The sequence below is a fragment of the Oreochromis niloticus genome, linkage group LG9, assembly GCF_001858045.2.
Source record: "Oreochromis niloticus isolate F11D_XX linkage group LG9, O_niloticus_UMD_NMBU, whole genome shotgun sequence".
In the NCBI taxonomy this organism is placed as follows: Eukaryota; Metazoa; Chordata; class Actinopteri; order Cichliformes; family Cichlidae; genus Oreochromis; species Oreochromis niloticus.
In genome coordinates this window covers 29,126,209-29,144,557 of record NC_031974.2, presented here as the reverse complement: position 1 = coordinate 29,144,557, position 18,349 = coordinate 29,126,209, and the positions used below count along the sequence as shown (strand labels likewise).

Here is an 18,349-nt window from a genome sequence, read left to right as displayed (position 1 = left end):
AGCAGAACGTTTCAGTAATGTAGTCTGATTTGTTCTTTTCATTTAATAATAGAGTCCATATTATATCAACAGCTACATTCACCCTGGGGAGAAACTAGTGAGGGAGACCATCAGGACTAAGCTGGGTTTCCTGGGTCCAGAGGTTTAGAGAAACTTCTTCCCTTTCTTTCATCACAGCTGTCCTGTGCCAGAAGTTCTGTTGACCCACTGAGAGAGGCATCATTTAAGAAACACCAGGGGCCCGTTCTTCGTACCTCGCTTACTACATCCAAGATCAAATGACACATCCAAGATCAAATCATCGCGCTAACTTTGAGCTCGCTAATCCGGTTCTCCGAACACACCTGTTGTTGACGATTAGTATAGCTGGATGAAGTAATCTGAGATCACTGGGTGGCTTAAAAGGGGCTACGCATCGATAGTAGAAACATTGATCGGCAACCCTGTGATTGGTCGGCGAAGATGTCGAAGGAGCGCGCACAGTATTTCACGGCAGCAGACCAAGAACTCTTGATTGAGGGATATCAGGAGTTTCAGAGTTTAATTAAAACGCAGGGGAACACTGCAAAGGCTGCAAAAGCAAGGAGAGAGGGCTGGCAGAAAGTTGCTGACAAATTAAACTCGTAAGTGATCCATGATATTACATTATATCATGTGATATTATATTATACCACATTATATTATATTACATCATATCCTCTTTCACATTAGAGCCACAACAGGACCCACTAGAACATGGGAAAAAGTAAAAGTGAAATATAAGAATATTCCACAGAATGGTAATATTTATCACTTATATTGCTTTTAGTCTATGACAAGAGACCCTGAAATAATCTGTTTGTTTGTTTATAACAGCAACCAAGAAAAGGGCAGAGCAAATAAAGACAGGTGGTGGTCCTGCACCCCCTTGTCACACCCCTTTTTGTACTGTGACATTTATTGACATTGTGGGTTTTTTTGTGTGTAGTTTGACATAACACTCCATCACTTTTACCTGTTCCCATGCAAGGGGTGACTGAAGCATGCACAGTAAGTCGGGAGTAAGTATATACAGTACAGTATATATATATATATATATATATATATATATATATATATATATATATATATATATATATATATATATATATATATATATATTATATATATATATATATATATATATATATATTATATATATATATATATATATATATATTTATATATATATATATATATATATATTTATATATATATATATATATATTTATATATATATATATATATTTATATATATATATATATATATATATATATATATATATATATATATATATATATGGAGGGAGAGAGAGAGAGAGAGAGAGAGAGAGGAAGAAAGTAAATAATACCCTCACGGGAGAATCGATATCTCTCTATGAGCACACCGTCGCGCTGAGCTAAAGGATCCTGTCTATCCCGCAATATACGCTAAATTCTGTAAACTCTCCTTATCAATCTTGCACCTTCCTTGCTCGCGTACAAACGGACAGGACATGGCTGCGACAGACTTCCCAAATCCACTTTCGCTTTTATAGTCGTGGTCTCTCATCTTGATTGCACGTAGTAATTTACTATTACTACTCTAAAATATGAATTACATCTGACATGATCTACTACATGTAATAGAATGATTAATAGTACATTTCCCTTTTTTCCGGAAATGACCTGTATGTATCTGTATGAAATCAATAAAAGAATCAAATGCTGCATTATCTTTAGTTACATTGATAATATTTATTTATGGTAAAACAGTGGCGAAATATCGCTGTTGCTTTCATATAACTGCAGCGGACATACCTGAGTGGCCGCGATCTAATCCTGTTTACATAAAGTAAACCTGCTCCCGAGCAGGTTTACGCTTACGGATCTGTTGCTATGACAGCAAGTCCCAGATGAGCTTCGGAGAACCGAACGATCCAAGATCACGCGAAATCGTCAACATTCAAATCCGGCTAACTTACTTAGTGAGGTACGAAGAACGAGCCCCAGGAAGACAGAAGCTCATCGCATTGATCAAGCAGGACTCATGATCTTCACCAGCAGCTCCCTCACAGGGAAATCTTCAGCACTCATCCGTAGGCCCGATCCAGGAGATGGATAAATCCACCATTTCATGAATACTGTGATGGAGACCTTTGGTTTGTGTAATGTTATAAATACTCGGATACTCCCCAGAGGCTCCGGACTTTTACATAAAGATATTATATTCAGTCCTGTAGAAAGTTATATATTTAAAAATATATGATCCTCTCTGGTTACTCTGGTATGAATAACTCTGAATCACTTTATGGTAAACAACACACTATCTGCAGAAAACTGTGAAAGAATTCCAGATGACAAGTTTGTAGTTCAACATACAAGTGACGACCTTTGACCTTCATCAGGTTTTATTTAATTGTGCCAGAGAAAATCTCATATGCTCTTCATGCAGCTGAGTACATCAAGTGTTTAAAGCAGAAGCTGTGCAGGTCTGAGATCAGCAGCTTTGTGAAACACCAAACTGAGGTCCTGTTAATGCTGATATATAGTGACACTGTTACACGAGTGATTAATCCTTTTGTTTTTTTGTCTTTAACTTTATCAATAAAGCTGCAGCTTTCACTACAGCACGTGTGGTACTTTAACCTTCGCACTGTTTTCATCAGTTCATTTTGCAGTTAGCATGTGAACATGTTGGATGATCTGTCTGCTGTCACTGGGTGGTGCTGACGTCTGAATCTGAGGGCAGCTCCTGTAATCACAAAGAGAACAGAACCATCAAACTCAGATATAAATTTTATCCCTCAAAATTGAAATAAAGCTGATTCTTCTGTCCTCACACACTCGGGATCTGATGTTCTTCTCTTACATTTTTTTTCAGTATTACAGTACACTAGAGTACTTTAATCCACACTTCCTGATTAATGAGGAGTTACTGAAGTACAAGCTTTTAAAAAAGATGTTACTGTCTTTACAGATGTGGCAAGAGATTGAAAACATGCTGTTGTTTGCACATATTTGATATTCAGCTCTGCACAGGAGCTGAAGCAGAGTGCAGCCTGTTGCTTTTACAGTATAATACTTGTAATAAAAGTACAGTAACAGTAATTAGTGACTGAGTAGCCCGGGGCGTTTCTCTTGATTTCTTTAGTAAATTCATTCACCTGCACAGATTAGCTAAACGAACCCTGACAGCCGAGTGCTCATTTTAGCTAACTAGGTCTCAGGAGCTAGCTAAGGACGGTAGTTACGGATTATCTTACAAACACGTTTAACTTACCGAAAAAGTGCAGCGGGGCCTCGGGTCCTTCTGTCGGGTAGTCCAGTTTACTGAAGAACACCTCAGGCTGTCAGGTTAAAACAGGCGGTCGTGTTTTCGTAGCGTAAACGCTGGCCTTCCTCTCAGAGCCTACGCTCTATCTGCTATTCCCGAACAGAGATACGCAAGTTTCTCCGTGACTGCAGCTGCCAGTCAAAGCTGCTATGATGACGTTTCATCCCAATTTAACATCACCGCGGTAGGAATTAGAATCAAACTTATGGGAAAGGAGACCCCTTGGACATCAATCAGCATGATGAGAACTATTGATAACAAAAGAAAAAATCTTTGGAATACAATTATCTGAGGACAATAAATTTATTTTAGTCTGACCCCGTCCCATCCGCTAACATGGAGGAGGCGGGGTTTATGACCTATACCGCAGCCAGACACCAGGGGGCGATAGAGACGTTTTGGCTTCATTTTTCAAATCAAATCAAATTAAATCACTTTTATTGTCATGTCACATGTGCAGGTACACTGGTACAGTACATGCGAGTGAAATTCTTGTGTGCGAGCTTCACAAGCAACAGAGTTGTGCAAAAATACAATAACGTAAAACAAGCAAAATATAAGAACGGCTAAATCTGAAAGTAATAACTATATGTACAATATATAAGAGTATATGCATTACTGGATGTGTATACTAAATATGTTTTCTCCCTTGCTTTTGATTGTCACTCTCCCTCAATAAAGCTCACTCACGTCTCAGCTAGTGCCTGCATTTTGGGTCACTCTCTCTCACTCCAGCCGTGAGACATGCAACTCGAGGCAGAGTGCAGTCGATATGTATTGCAGCTCGAGAGTGCTGTAGATGAGGAGTGTCACACTCACTAATTATACAACACACTGCTGTATGTCATTCACTGAAACCACCAATGAAAGATGTACACAAGATGATGATTATCACTCACTGCTGATTTCCTGTTGCCATTAGGTGGCGCTATAAGTGTCAACTGTTATTTACACACAGCTGTGTCCAGACTCGGATTCTCATCAGTCAGATGAAATTTTGGTTATATTGGACGATGAATACTTGAGATATTCAATTTCATATTCTGTGGCAAACATGTTGATTTAATGAAATCTTTAGGAGGAGTTTATTATAATCAAAGGCCTAAATAAATGACACCTTAAGTTAAAAATCCCTGAGTTCCTGTTGAGACTTTTTTGCACATCTCAACACATTACATAACGCCGCCAAATTTCAGACACAGATAAAACATAGACTGTGGGAGATGTTTAATGTTTTACACTAAGCACATTGACTTTATGCATAATGAAATGTGCTATATACATTAAACTGACACATTTAGTAATAGACATAATTTTTTATGTTTGTGTGCCACCTTAACTATATGAGGATCAAAAGCAAAACAGTCTCCTCGGTGGCCCCTTCTTATCATTAGGAATAAGGGGCCTTGCGTGGAAAGCACTGGATGAGATTACTGTCTGAAAACAAAAATACAGACACTGAAGCCACAATGTAAACGTAAGGTATCTACCATTCTCCAAAACAGGGTTTGTGTGTTGGATTTTTACTGGGCTGATTGCGCCATCTAGTGATTTTTTTTTATCATCACATTCTTAAAAGACATCTGCAGTGGACCATGCTTTACTTAGATAGATAGATATAATTTTATTTCGAACATGCAAATATAATTGAAATAACAAGAGAAAAAAACAAAAAGCAAAACTTAAAAATCATCAAGTTTTCATGTATATATCTATGTCTACAGAATGTGTGTGCTTGAAAAGGAGTAGGATGAAGTTTACACTTTCTTGTTCCAGGACTCAACATTATTTGATCATATATGTTTAACTATGTACAAGTCTACTACATTGAACATACACAAATAAAACCATTTTCAGCACGTAAACCAGAACAACAACAAACTACATTTTTACATAAACTAATCACCCTGTCTTTAACACCCACTTAATCTCTGAGCTTATTTTATATCTTTGTGACAAACACCTTAATGAACACTTAAGCTTGGGTTACTCTGGCCTTGTTCTATAAAAAATGAGGACACAATGAGACAACTCAGTCACTGAGAGGACTTACTTAACACCTTATCTGGACATATTTGGAGGTTACAGTGTTATTATATTAAAAAGATATTGATGTATATATGTATACATATAAAACTGTATGTATCAAATAAGACACATTAGACGTCGCGTTTATATATATATATATACATACACACACACACATATATATGTATATATATAAACCCGACGTCTAGTGTGTGTTATTTAATTATTTAATACATACAGATTTTGGACAGTTTTTGAGACTTTTACATAGTCAGTGTAATTTTTTTCCCTTGAAAAATCTAAATAAATTGCACAATACATTTTAAGCAAAATGCCAGATGTAGCAAATAGTATAAAGATTAAAAGTACATTTTAAATTAAATTTGTCAAATGGTTCAATAATCTAAAAAAAAAAAAGGAATTTCCTGGAAATTATTTCATGTTTCAGGCTTTAAAGGGTAAAAAAAGCCAAACATGTTTAACCAAACTGTATGCTAACACAAATGGAATGAAAAATTCATGTTTCTCAAAAAGCCTTTGATATATATTTTTTTCTTTTGGTGCCGGGTTCAAACTGGATAAAACCCTCTCTGTCTGTTTACTTTTGAGGTGTAGTGTAAAGTAAATACTCTGATTCTTATATAGCGTTTTTCTACTCTACAAGAGTGCTCAAAGCGCTCTATACAACATGCTAACTAACATTCATACTCTGATGGATTCATCAGAGAGCAACTTGCCCAAGGACACTCGCCATATAGACTGGAGGAGCCAGGGATCGAAACACTAACCTTCCAATCAGTAGATGACCTGCTCTACCTCCACAGCTACAGCCACCCCTATTTAACTTACAGCCATACCACCCTGAGCATGCCCGATCTCGACTAAAGTAAAAGAGGGTGAAGCGCAATCAAACCTTAGGCAGAAAAAACTTGAGTTCCAGGTCTGTTCAGGTGAGCTGATACACCTGGTGAGTGGGTATCATCCTGTATGGGCGGCTCTGGCGTTTTTGTGCACGTCTGCTGTTTCTGTTGACACTAGAATTACTGAAGGAAGAAGGTGATCTGTTAAGTCCCTGCAGAGCTTTTGGCCATTTCTTCTGGATTTGTTATCTTGTGTAGTACATGTTTATCATCACTTAGACCAGATTTTGGCTGGTTGTCTTACTCAAACCTATTTCTATGGTCAAATGATTTTTGTGTAGACAAAGTGACTTTGTTTGTTTTTTTGTCACTCACTATCATTATTTGCACAGTTCATACAGATTGATACGATAACCCTGTAACAACGAGCTTTTATTAAGTAGAACATGACACGGGAAATGTGAGGATCTGGTGTGAAGTTCAAAACCTACCAGTTATTTACTGTAGTTTTCTATAGGAAATAAAAAATACAGTAGACTCATGTTGATTTTCTTGGCGTGCACTAAGTAAGGAGAGAATAATTTCACATATCTAAGCACTCTGTAAGGAGAGGTTGACCTAAACACAGATTTATATCTGTATTGCATGTATGTGTTCATGTGTGTACATATACATAAGCAGAAGTATTTTATGTGGAAAAACTGGACAATCATGAGGAACACATGGTTGAGTGCTGATTCTGTCTGAGCTGTCAAAAAAAATCCCACCTGAGCCCGAGAGATGAGAGCTCACTTTTCACATTTTCCCGTTAACCGCTTACAAGGACGCCACCCTTGTTGATACGAACTCTTCTAGATCTTAGTTTACATCGATATTCCACATTTGCTAACGTGTTTCCATACACTGTTATATGCATGCAAGGACTTCTTCCTGTTGCTCATTGTTATTACTGCTCCTCTCCTCCTCCATAGCAGTTAGTCGTTCCAGGAACACAAACCGTGCCAGGTACCGCCAAGTCTTATTTTAAACAGCCCCGATCCCTCATAAAGCTAACGGCTATTAAGCAGAAGACGCATGGCACACTCCAGAAAACTCAACCCTGTCCCGCCAACGCCACGCGCCTCATGCTTAATAGGAATGGACGTGGTGACACTTTGGCAGGGCCACAGCGAGGCAGGAGAAAGACATTATTCAACAATGTGTTTTTCCACAGAAGAACCAGAAAACGGCAGAGGGCTGCCATCAGGAGGATTTCTCAATTTCTTTCTTTCCATTTCAGAATGTCATGTGGATGAAAATTCCCAAAGACCACGCTTTAATACACTGCAATTATGCACAGCTCATTGAAATGGAGTTCCACTGTGTGTAAATGAATGTTCGTTTTTACCACAGCTGGTTAAGCTGCAATTATGCTCTTACAAGTGTGTCATGTATGCTTGTGTGCATCGGCTGTAACTCTATCTACTTCTGTCTGTCTGACTTTGCACATTGTGGTTGCTTCAAGTCAGTATGATGTAGAGTAGCTGAAATACAAATTGATTTCTTTCTTCACAGTCGCCCCGATACCAACACCCCAAACCGAAGCTCACCAATGGGGCTTCAAGTTAAATAAACACAGTTTTCCATAAAAAGCACAGCTTTATTCCTCGTTTTAAACCCATGAGCTTGTACATCTCTCATCTTCAGTCTCTGTAGCAGAACCTCCCTCTTTTTAAACATCATCACAGGACAAATATTTGGAAACCTCTTTTTATGGACTTGAAGATTGGGTGCTGTCTGCTACCATAACTGACCTTTATGGGAACACACAAGAGCAAGCAAAAACAATGTGGTGTACCCTTCAGCATGCAGCTGTTGATTACTGTCTGCAAATTTAATACCTCAGCAAGTCTGTGGCCTTGGATGCTGCAAGAGTGCAGAACTATGCAGTGGTGGGGAATGGATTAAGATGCAAAGACAGGACTCATAGAGTGGATTTAGATGATAGTTGGAGGTAAAGGGAATGTGTTGCTGTTTTGTTTTGTATAGATTTATGCAGTTCCCTTTTGCACACCTCTATAATTGGATAAACCAGCAAGATTAAGAATAGAGGGAAAATACATTAAAAAGGCTGGTTTGGTTCACAGTTAATCTTTAGCTGCCAATGGTGTGGAGGTAGTAGAGGCAGGAGGGTTTAACCCCATTTGGAAATAGTCCTAAAATGAGTTTTAAATTACTGACTAAATTGTGATTCTCCTTTCTGGTGCTGGATGTGCTTTTGGCTGAAAAATCTCTATCTTGATTTTTTGTCGTTGCACTACAAATGTGACTCAATCAAAATGAATTTTTCACTAGGAACTAGGTAATTTTGCAGATGGAGTATTATTTGTCTATTTTCTAGTCAGATCAGGCCTTTTGGGAGGAACAGTCCGGAAAATATCAATGCATGGTCCACTATTTTGCAAGAAACAGAAGATTTAGTATGATTTTGGAGGAGGAAAACAAAAGGACAGGCCTAAGTCTTACCGTAAACCTAGCAACTCGTTAACCCTGTGAGATGCATCATAGGTGCTAACCCTAACCTTATGTTTTGGAGAAAGGCAAATCATCCATCCATCCATCCATCCATCCATCCATCCATCCATCCATCCATCCATCCATCCATCCATCCATCCATCCATCCATCCATCCATCTTCCACTTATCTAATTCCTGTGACACTTGTCACAGGAGGCCTGGAGCCAATCGCAGCCTCAATAGGGACATGTGAAGTTTAAAGTGACAGCAAAAATACAATTTCTGATTGTCTATGGTTGGATTGAAGAAATTATGGGATTATGGGTTAGAGCTGGGATCACTGATGCAGAAATGGAAGTTGCAGCAGTGCTTGTGAAATTGTAATTTGAGTTTAAAAATTTTTTCATTGAGAGTTATTTGAAAACTGTGAGAGTAAAGTACTTTTTAATTGTTTTTCTTAAGATCAGAGGGATTCATGAAGTCAAAAGCACCAGCACAGTGGAAAATAAAAGGTGATCTTCGTCATTTGACCAAAGATCATTTAGGCCTAAGGCAAACAATGTTGAAACAGACAGAATGGTGTTGGTAAAATGAGCATGTGTTGCACAGGCTGCTGAATAGATTTTCTGTCATATCGCTAAGGACCAGTGTAGATAAACCCATCCGGCTGAAGCTGATCAGCAGACACTGGAGCTGCTGGATAACTTTGGAGCTAACTGCTCCTTTGAGCTGTAACCAGAGCAGGTGTGACAGGGCTGGTTTTGGATGGTCATCAGTTACGCAGTGGAGACGAGTGTCATTCATGGTGGCCCAGTAAAATCCAGTGCCAGTAGCTGGCCTTGCTGTTACTGGATGTGGGAAGAACAGGACAGACAGAAAATCCAACATCCCAATGGGTGCCTGGGGAGGATTCAATGGCGTTGACCTTTGTTGGCAAAGTTGACCTCTCTTGTGTCCTGTTGTTGCTCTTCCTGTCAGGCCCAGATGGAGACGGCATTTCACCCACTGAACCCTGAGAAAGCATTCAGAGGATGACATGTTTTTCTCCTGTTTCTTTACCTGATGTAGTTCTTGATGCCTTTTGGCCATTTGCTTTGAGCAGTGATTTTCCAATGTCCTGTCTGCTCAAGAAAGAGGAGAAGAAGCTAAAGATTAAATAATGAAACTGTCTTCAAGTTTTAAACTTGAAACAGACTTTACATTTCTTGATAGGCAGTGAGAAGTTTCAGGCACTCAAGTGTTTTTCTCTGTAAGTCATTCACCTCCTGACTGTTTCTCTCTCTAACTTCATCAGCATCCAGCTGAGATTCAGATTGTTCCACCGATTCTCCCCGCAGGCCCAGCAGAAAGGCTTGTTTTTGAAAAGAGAAGAAGAATAACAGTCTGTACACCTTTCCATCCTTCCACTTATCCATCCATCATCCAGAGATGTTTTCTCTTTAAATATCTGTTGAACCTCAGGTTTCACACACTGAACACGACAAAACACGTGCTGACAAGATCTTCTGACTTACACACGTACAGGTGTTTGTTGAGGAAAGTTTGGGTTTTCTGGCTGAACACTCCCTGCAGTTGCAACAGTTCCCACTAGATGGTGGCAGAACCATTTGAAGATATCAAGTTTTCCAGGGACATACGATGGAACAACTGATTGCAATTAAGCAGAGCTTGACCGTTGTCCAAACGGTAAGGTGTCACTTCTGAACAGACTCTAACAGTTGAGAATGTTTTTTTTTTTTTAATCTTAAAGTTTGTCTATTATGATCCTTTTGGGCCTTGTAAACATTCCCAGGTGTTCCAGGTCTGCGACATGATTCTTGGCCTTCAGAAAACTCCATGAATGGAAAGATGAATCCTTCCTCAGATCAGGGACAATGTGGTCATTCCCCTTTTACAACATAGCATACAGTAAGTCTACCCCCATTAATCCCACCACAGCCATTTCTCCATCCCTTGTTTTTCATAAAGTCTGTCATTCCAATCACAAAGGTTATGACAAAACCGTGCCATAGTCCTCTCTTTTGAAACACTGAACTGATTTAGCATGGGTCAGTGCTCTTGGCATGAGCTCAGTGGCTGTTAGGTTCAGTCCCCAGTTTAAAATTGGCCTGGTGGAGAGATTTTGTGGTCACGGCTTGAGGCGCCTTTGCTCTTCTCTGCTGATCCTCTTAACCTGTTTTATCGAAATACACAAAGGATTTAACATAAGTTAACTCTGATTTCCTCAGGTTTTTTCGATTGTCCCTAACCATTTTGCAAAGCTCATGCAAACGACTGTCAAATCTGCTGTGACATAGTAGCAGGATTTTGAATTCATCTCCCAGATCTCCTCACATTGGAAAATCTATCCTTTCTTAAGTGCTCTTTGATGGATGCACCATATTTTGTACGTCTTAATCCAGAAGAAAAATATCCCTTTTTCTGATACTGGACTGTATTGTCTGGATGCTTTTTCCACAAGGGTCCACCTGGGGTCTGCTAGGCCCTGAGGTGAGTTCACGTCGCAGTATGTCAGACAGGCGTGGTAATATTTTGCTACGTGGGCTTAATGTCTTGGCAGGTTTGAGGCTCAACCTCTGCATGTGTTTGTACACAGCTGTCAGCAGGGGCCGAGGAAATTAATTTACAGAAATGTTTGTATAATAAAGTTCTGGTTCTCATTTGAAGAATTCCTTTCAGACTTCATGTGTGTGTGGCTTACACCACCTAGCCATTGACTGAACCAGTGAGCTGGAGTGCCGCAGGTGTCTTGGTTTTCCCCATCATTGGTCAAGTGGCTCTGAGTCAAATACTACACACTGTGACACAGTGTTCCCAAGGAGCCAACACTTATCAACATGAGAGACACACATAATGTAGCTTATGTCACCACTTGAGTTCAATTATAGCATTTTCTTCCAGTAAAGTGAAATGTTAAAAGTACCCAAAGGAACTACAGTTTGACTGGGCCACAGCACACGGGAGCTGACATATAGCTGATGATTAGGCTGCGTGCTGTAAAGAGCCTAATTATTTTCCATTCTCTATTTTTTCAGTTAAACCATTTGTGCTGGATACAAAAAACTAGCTGGACTTGGGGACCTTGCACAGATTTCTAAGGGCCTTAGAAAATTTTGAACCCTTGTAGTATATAAGACAGATGGACATTCATGGACGTTCAAAACCACTGCTGGCACTGCTGAATTTAGGGAAAACCTTGCAATCTAATACTAATCTGAAACTGTGTGCCTACAACATATACATGGTGCAAAGTGCTGCACATTTCAGCATCACTTAATCATGATTTGATTAACGAGGAACATGATTAATGGTTTCATACAGCTCCTAAAATACGCAAGAAATGTTTAGTTGGCGAATGTTTAACTTTTCTATTTAGTGTGTGCAGTTTTACATAATATCTGAGGACTTTCTGTCTTTTAGACTAGCTGATTAGGATCTTTTTTAAAAGAGTAGCAAATTAGTCACAGGATGTTTGTTTAAATATACGAGGGGTCAGTCAGAAAAAAACTGGCTTAAAGTTTTCGGGAAGAAATATAAAACTAACCCATACAGATGATGAAGAGAAGGATAAAAAAAGTAGTTGAACTATGGATCATAGAAAAGGACTTCACTAGAGTCCAAGAATAAAGGTATAGAGCTGGAAATGAACAGATTATGCTTTGCATTGTCCAAATTGATTCACATTAACTATTTCTTTTCCTTATGTTGTGATTTAGAAGTGTTTATGCAGGTTCATGTGCTGCAGTGGAAGATTTCAGTGAGCCACAGTCATTTTTTATTTATCCTCTACATCCCTTTCTTCCTGCTCTATCTGGCTTTTTGGTCTATTTCCATTATTTATGAAGCGTTGTTTTTCCACGCCTGTTAGATATTTCACAGGTTGGTTGTATTTACTTGCTTATTTTCCCCTCAGCAGATAAAGTTTCCCTCATTTACGCTGAATGCTGAACAAACTTTGGCATAGCTGTGTGTGTGTGTCAATGCTTACATACACAGCATGGATGCTGGGCAAGGTGTTGTTTGATCATGTATGAAGCAGGATGTACAGCAGCTTATGAAAAAAGTGTTGGGTTGTAAACACCTCAAGAAAATTGTGAACGCGCTGTCAATGCACACAGAGTGAGTCATGCACTGGCTCACCTACAGAAACAAATATATGTTTTGCTGGTATAATATATATTTATATCCATGGTTACAGATGCCAGTGTAATCCTAAATACATACTCAGACATATATATCTATTCTGCCACAAGTAGGCTCAAAATTCTTGTTCTCTTGCAGGGCTCTATGGCATAAAGCCCATCCTCAGATTCAGCTGCTCCGTGGAGATTCCTTCTGAGGAGCTCCTTAACTCTGACACCCTGCTGCCATTTTCCACAGTCTGAGGAGAACCAGGAAGCAGCCGGCAGGATACATGCCTGCCCTGGCCACTGGAGCCGGCCACAAGCCAGGTAATGGAACCTCAGGCGAGGAACACAATCACCAACACTACTAATATGTGTCTTTTAGAAGAAATTGCAAAAGGACTTATTTGATTCATGCTATTATGTGGCTCCACAGCATACAAATAGAAGAGTATGAATGCAAGTCTGACCTCAGCTGAAAAATGAATACATCTTTATTTAAATGTCAGTATAGCCTGGTGCGCCCACCACTTTAAGGGGAGCCCAAATTTAATTTCAAGGTAGAAAAGAATTACTCTTCGTGTGCCTCAGGGTACTTTTTCTTGACTCGAGTGGACCATGTAAAACTGTGGTTGGAAAATAAACCAAAGTCTATTTTCACTCCATTTTGTGCCCAGCCAAATGAAAAGCATACTGCTGTGAATTTACAGTTTAACAACATAGAGCAAAATGATGTTAAAATACATACACCGTGCTCTCGCCTTCCAGTTGTGAGGAGTGCGTGTGTGTGATGTCAGAATGAGGAACATGTCAGGCTTGTCATCACTGAGACAGCTGGCAGAAATCACCACCTCTCCCCTCAGGAACGCTTTCCTCCTCTCAGACCGGCTTAATGGGCGGCTACATCACTGTGCACGCACACACAGAGGTCTTGACCCGACAAGCTCCGAACAGCATGAGGACAAAAGGAGGAGAGACATTAAGTCTTATGCTGATGGATAAAGAGCGTGTGTGTTTCTGTGTCCAGACTTTTAACAGAGTAACCGAAGGTCCCGTTGTTCTGGAAATTTGTAGAGGCAAAGTAGAAAGCCAGACCGTCAATTACGATTATAGTCATTTTGGGCAATTACCGGCAAGGGTTCAGGTTTCCAAATAAAACACGTAAAGATTCCTTCGGCCCATCTCCTCTGCTTCTCCCCCTTGATGGTCCTGTGAAGTTGTGTGTGCAGGTGAAACCTAATGAGCATTATGGATGAATGTTGTGTTACAGGTTGGGAGAAGTCATAAATGCTTGTGGTTACGCTGGCATAGGGAGTAACCGGCGTTCTACCAACGTTTGCACAGAATACTGGTAGTATTACTCCTAGTATCATAATAAAGCTGTTGATTTAGGAGCTGAAGTTCTGTGAGGATGATGGAAAAATCTGTAGAATTCGTAGTGTGCAAGCAAAAGCAAACATTTCACTGACACCCATTTGTAGATCAGTTATGACTTGAGACTACAGCTTTGAAATGTAATAAGGAAGCAAAATGTTAAAAAATATAAAGTAATGACTGCTGCTGTAGAAGTAAATTTCTCCACTGATTAAAATCTCCTCCTCCTGCGAATGCTTTCGTAGAAGATTCCACTAATTCCCTCTTATTACTATGTTCCAGTGTAACTGAATCTATTTCAATACATTATGTACTTCCAGCTTGGAGATCAGTGACAGGCAACATAGTATTGAATTTTTTTTCACTAATGGGATTTTACATTTGTCATTTCCTGGTTTTAAAGGCTGTTCCAGTGACATAATAAAAGTGTTTTGAAAATTCAAGGATATCTCAAATCTGTATGTGAAAGTGATCAGTTTTCTAATTTTTTTTGAGATCTTCTTTTTGCCTTAAATTATTGGTTTTGATGAATAGATTTGATTATAGAAGTTTCATATTATTATAGTTTTTTGACACAATGATCGTGTAAAGAATGTTAAAATCCACATACAGTTTCCATGTTCTCCCTGTGTTTGTGTGGGTTCTCTCTCGTATCATTGCACAGTCCAAAGACAGTAGTTTGTGTGGTTAGGTCAGAATTTTAGTTTGTCCTTTCTACACTCCAATGGGAAAACTCAAAACCATTTTTATTTGTTCTTATCTTGGCATCTTACTATTTAAAAGACCTAAATTTGGCCTGGAAATATTAAATATGACTAATCTAACTCTATTAACGCTACCCCGAGGAAGTATTATTAAACAGCATAGCATATATTTTCACTGCTATGCAGATGATATCACGCTTTGTCCCCCCATGAAGCCAGATGACACTATAGCCATTTCTTAAATACGTAAACGCCTGGATGACCTCTAACCTCCTGGTTCTAAATTCAGATACATCTGAGGTTATTGTCCTTGGCCCTAAAAATCGTAGAAATCGTAGAAACATGAAACATTCCCCCAGTAACACTGAGGGAAATCTTTGAGTCACTTTTTTTTTTTTTTTTTTTTAAAAAGGACATGCCATTCATTGTGCATATTAAAGAAAATGTGGGACTGATTTGTCGTTGTGTAATATTCCTAAAATTAGAAATAATCTGTCTCAGAGTGATGCTGAAAAAAATTGTGTGTTCAAACAATTTGGGCAATTTGTCCAATTTTTTTTGACTAGTGTTACTGCACCATACCTAGGTGTAGTTAAATGTTGTCAGCCTGGTTACAGTTTAGTTCGACTCAGACACTAAATTAGTGTGCATGGAACTGTGTTTTCCTAACTTAAACTTCCTCTGTTAAAAACTGCGGCGTAAATGTTGAAGTAATTAAGTCATCTATAAAGCATGTGAGCGAACAGTGTAACACCACTTCCAAAATCACCCCAATTAAAGCACAAAAATTATGAAACTGCAAAGTTTATTGTGGTGAGTGTGAGGTCGAGCATGCAAGAGTTGAGATACTGAGATAAACTAATGTGAAAGAACACAGGGCATGTGGAGGAAGGTGTGTGTCATGCTGAGGTGTGGCATTAGATAACTGTGTGTGATGTGTTGCACACTTAGCAAAGTATTACACCATCAGAGTTTCCTAGCGCTGGAAGGATGAATACTGTTTTTCCCAGCAGACATTCCCATGTTGGGTGATTTTGCTATGATGGTGGAGAGCACTGTCTAAAACGTCCATCCAGTATCTACTAAAGCTGCTGACTTTTTGTAAAAATAACAAAAAGACCTGAAAGAAGAGGCAGCTTACCAAAAAACTGCTGATAGAATCCAAGGAAACAAGGAGCCAATATGAGAACTCAGGTAGGAGACAGAAATATGAGGGAGAAAAACCATGGTAAATTCACAGGGAGAAGGATAACAAGGCACAGGAGAACTCATACAAGACAATAATGACAAGGTTGGGGTAATGGGGACAAAGATGGGAAGTAAACTAAACGCCATGAGAGGACCTAAATTTTAAAATGAAAGAGGAAGCAAAGTGAGCAGATAAAAAGCTACCAAAGTAACACATAGATGGCACAGATGAAATAAATTTAGTCTGGCTCCTTATGCTCAGTGTTTCTCTGTGTTTGCCTCCTGTGTTTGGTATTTGGCTTTCTCTCTTCTGTGCAGAAGTACTGGTGTGGACAAGCTGGAGAGATTGTTGGAAGAGAAATGTGGAGAGGAAAATATGTGGAGTTACTTGTTTGCCTGGCCTTGGGCCTTACAAAGCAAAACCTTTGCTCAAAACCAGAGAACTTCTTTGTTGTAAATAAATCTGTAAACTTTTATTCAGAGTCCTGTATTTGAGTCTGCCTTTGTTCTTTGGCTATGAGAGAATGACCAGGACAGCCAATTAACTCAATGGACTCAGATCATGTACAATGCACCCTCACAATTTCAAGGAGCATGTTCAGAAGGGTGAGCAGGATCAGGTGTTACACCACATCTCTGGTCAACAGGATGTTCTATTCCAGTAAGTGACAAAGTTGTGAGGTCTATGGCGTGTCCTATGCTCACAATCTTAGTCAGCTCTCTACTCTCTCCTTCCTCTAAAGTCACAATCTCAGCCTAAAACTCCTCCACCACCACTGCCGCCACTGCTGCCACCATCAGAGCTTCTGGAGAGAGCTCTGGCAACACCAGAGGTCTTCTCTGGTGAGTTAAAGATATGCAGGGTTCCTGACCCAGTGCTTTCCGGTCTTCAAACTACAAAGTCAAACTTATTCTTCAGATAACTTTAAAACTGCTTATCTTGTGAAATTGTTGTGGAGATGGGCTTGAGGTGGGCACAAGCAATTCTCAAGGCAAATGCAGATCTTTCATATGTTGACTATCTGGCTAAATTTAAAAGTGTGTTGTATAAGAGATCCAACCCTGATGCAGTCACTCATAGGTACTTCCCAACATAAGTAAGTTGGGAAGAAAAGGTACCCAAGGCACCTTTCTATATGGTTTATAGGGGTTTATCAATATGGTATATGGTGACTACCTGAGAAGTGAATTAGCAGATTGTTTTGGATTTTAATGTCTGTTTTCTGCCTCTGTAAAGCACTTTGTGATTTTTATCTTGAAAAGTGCTATATAAATAAAATTTTACTTACTTTACTTAGAGACAATGCAAAACTTTATTTGTGAGCAACAGCAAACGAAAGACTACAACTCCCATGGGACCTGTGTGAAGCAGTTTCCACTTCCGGTTAAGTTAACCTGGAAGAACTTAGCAGAGGAGGACGTGAGTCCGGGAATTCTGAAACAGCTGATGGAACTCGGCAGAGCTCATCTCTCAACATCAGAGAGGTAAAGAAGCAGCCCAGCGGGTGAGTGTCTTTTGGTCGCTGCAGGCATGAATCAATGAACTGTCCTCTCTGACCACAATATAAACAGAGCCCTTCAGTAAAACTGAGGATACTGGTGGATAAAATAAACAGTAACTTCTCCCTACCAAGAATAATCGTTCCAATGCTGTTAATGTTGACTTGATCTCTCAGTCTCTCCAAGCATGCATGGAGTTTTTTGGATTTAACACTGGCTAAAGAATTAGGAATACCTGTGAAACACACACCAGAGTCCCTTCAGGTTTTAGCTTTAAATTGTGTTTGTTAACTGCTTTCACTCAAACAATGTTACCAGCCTCTCTCATTCTCTGAGGTAATCACGTACAGCAAATTGCTCTGTACTTATTCAACACTCCTAAAACACCCCCGGTTCTCGGTCAGCACTGGTTCAGAATTCACTACCCTAACTGACTGACTGTTATTGAAATAATATTTTGGGTTGAAGTGTCTCCTGTCATTACAGCCACCTTAAGTTTCTCTCTCCTCCAGTGAACCTTGACTCTCCCACTTCCACTTCTAAACCCTCACAATTTGTCCATAGTGCCTGATGAATATCATGATCTTGAAGAGGTGCTCTGTAACAGCTGGCTCTTTCTCTTCCTCTATGTCACCCCTATGACTGTGCTATAGATTTACTAACAAGTGCACCTTTTCCAACCTGCCACCTATACAGCTTGATGAAGCCTGAATACAAGGCAAAGGAAAAATATATAATTGAT

At 39.4% G+C, this 18,349-nt stretch overlaps 1 long non-coding RNA gene across 4 annotated transcripts; it reads left to right on the top strand.

Moving 5' to 3' along the window:
- Positions 1–9,635: 9,635 nt before the first annotated feature.
- LOC112847959 (uncharacterized) lies at positions 9,636–17,303 on the top strand. Of its 4 annotated transcripts, none has more exons than XR_003221792.1 (5): positions 9,636–10,098; positions 10,242–10,403; positions 10,510–10,625; positions 12,999–13,168; positions 15,933–17,303. It is a non-coding gene; the product is annotated as an uncharacterized LOC112847959 (long non-coding RNA). The 4 variants fall into 4 exon arrangements; XR_003221794.1 differs by having other exon boundaries at positions 9,636–10,403; positions 15,933–16,113; positions 16,426–17,303; XR_003221793.1 differs by having other exon boundaries at positions 9,636–10,403; positions 15,933–16,768; positions 16,851–17,303.
- Positions 17,304–18,349: the final 1,046 nt, after the last annotated feature.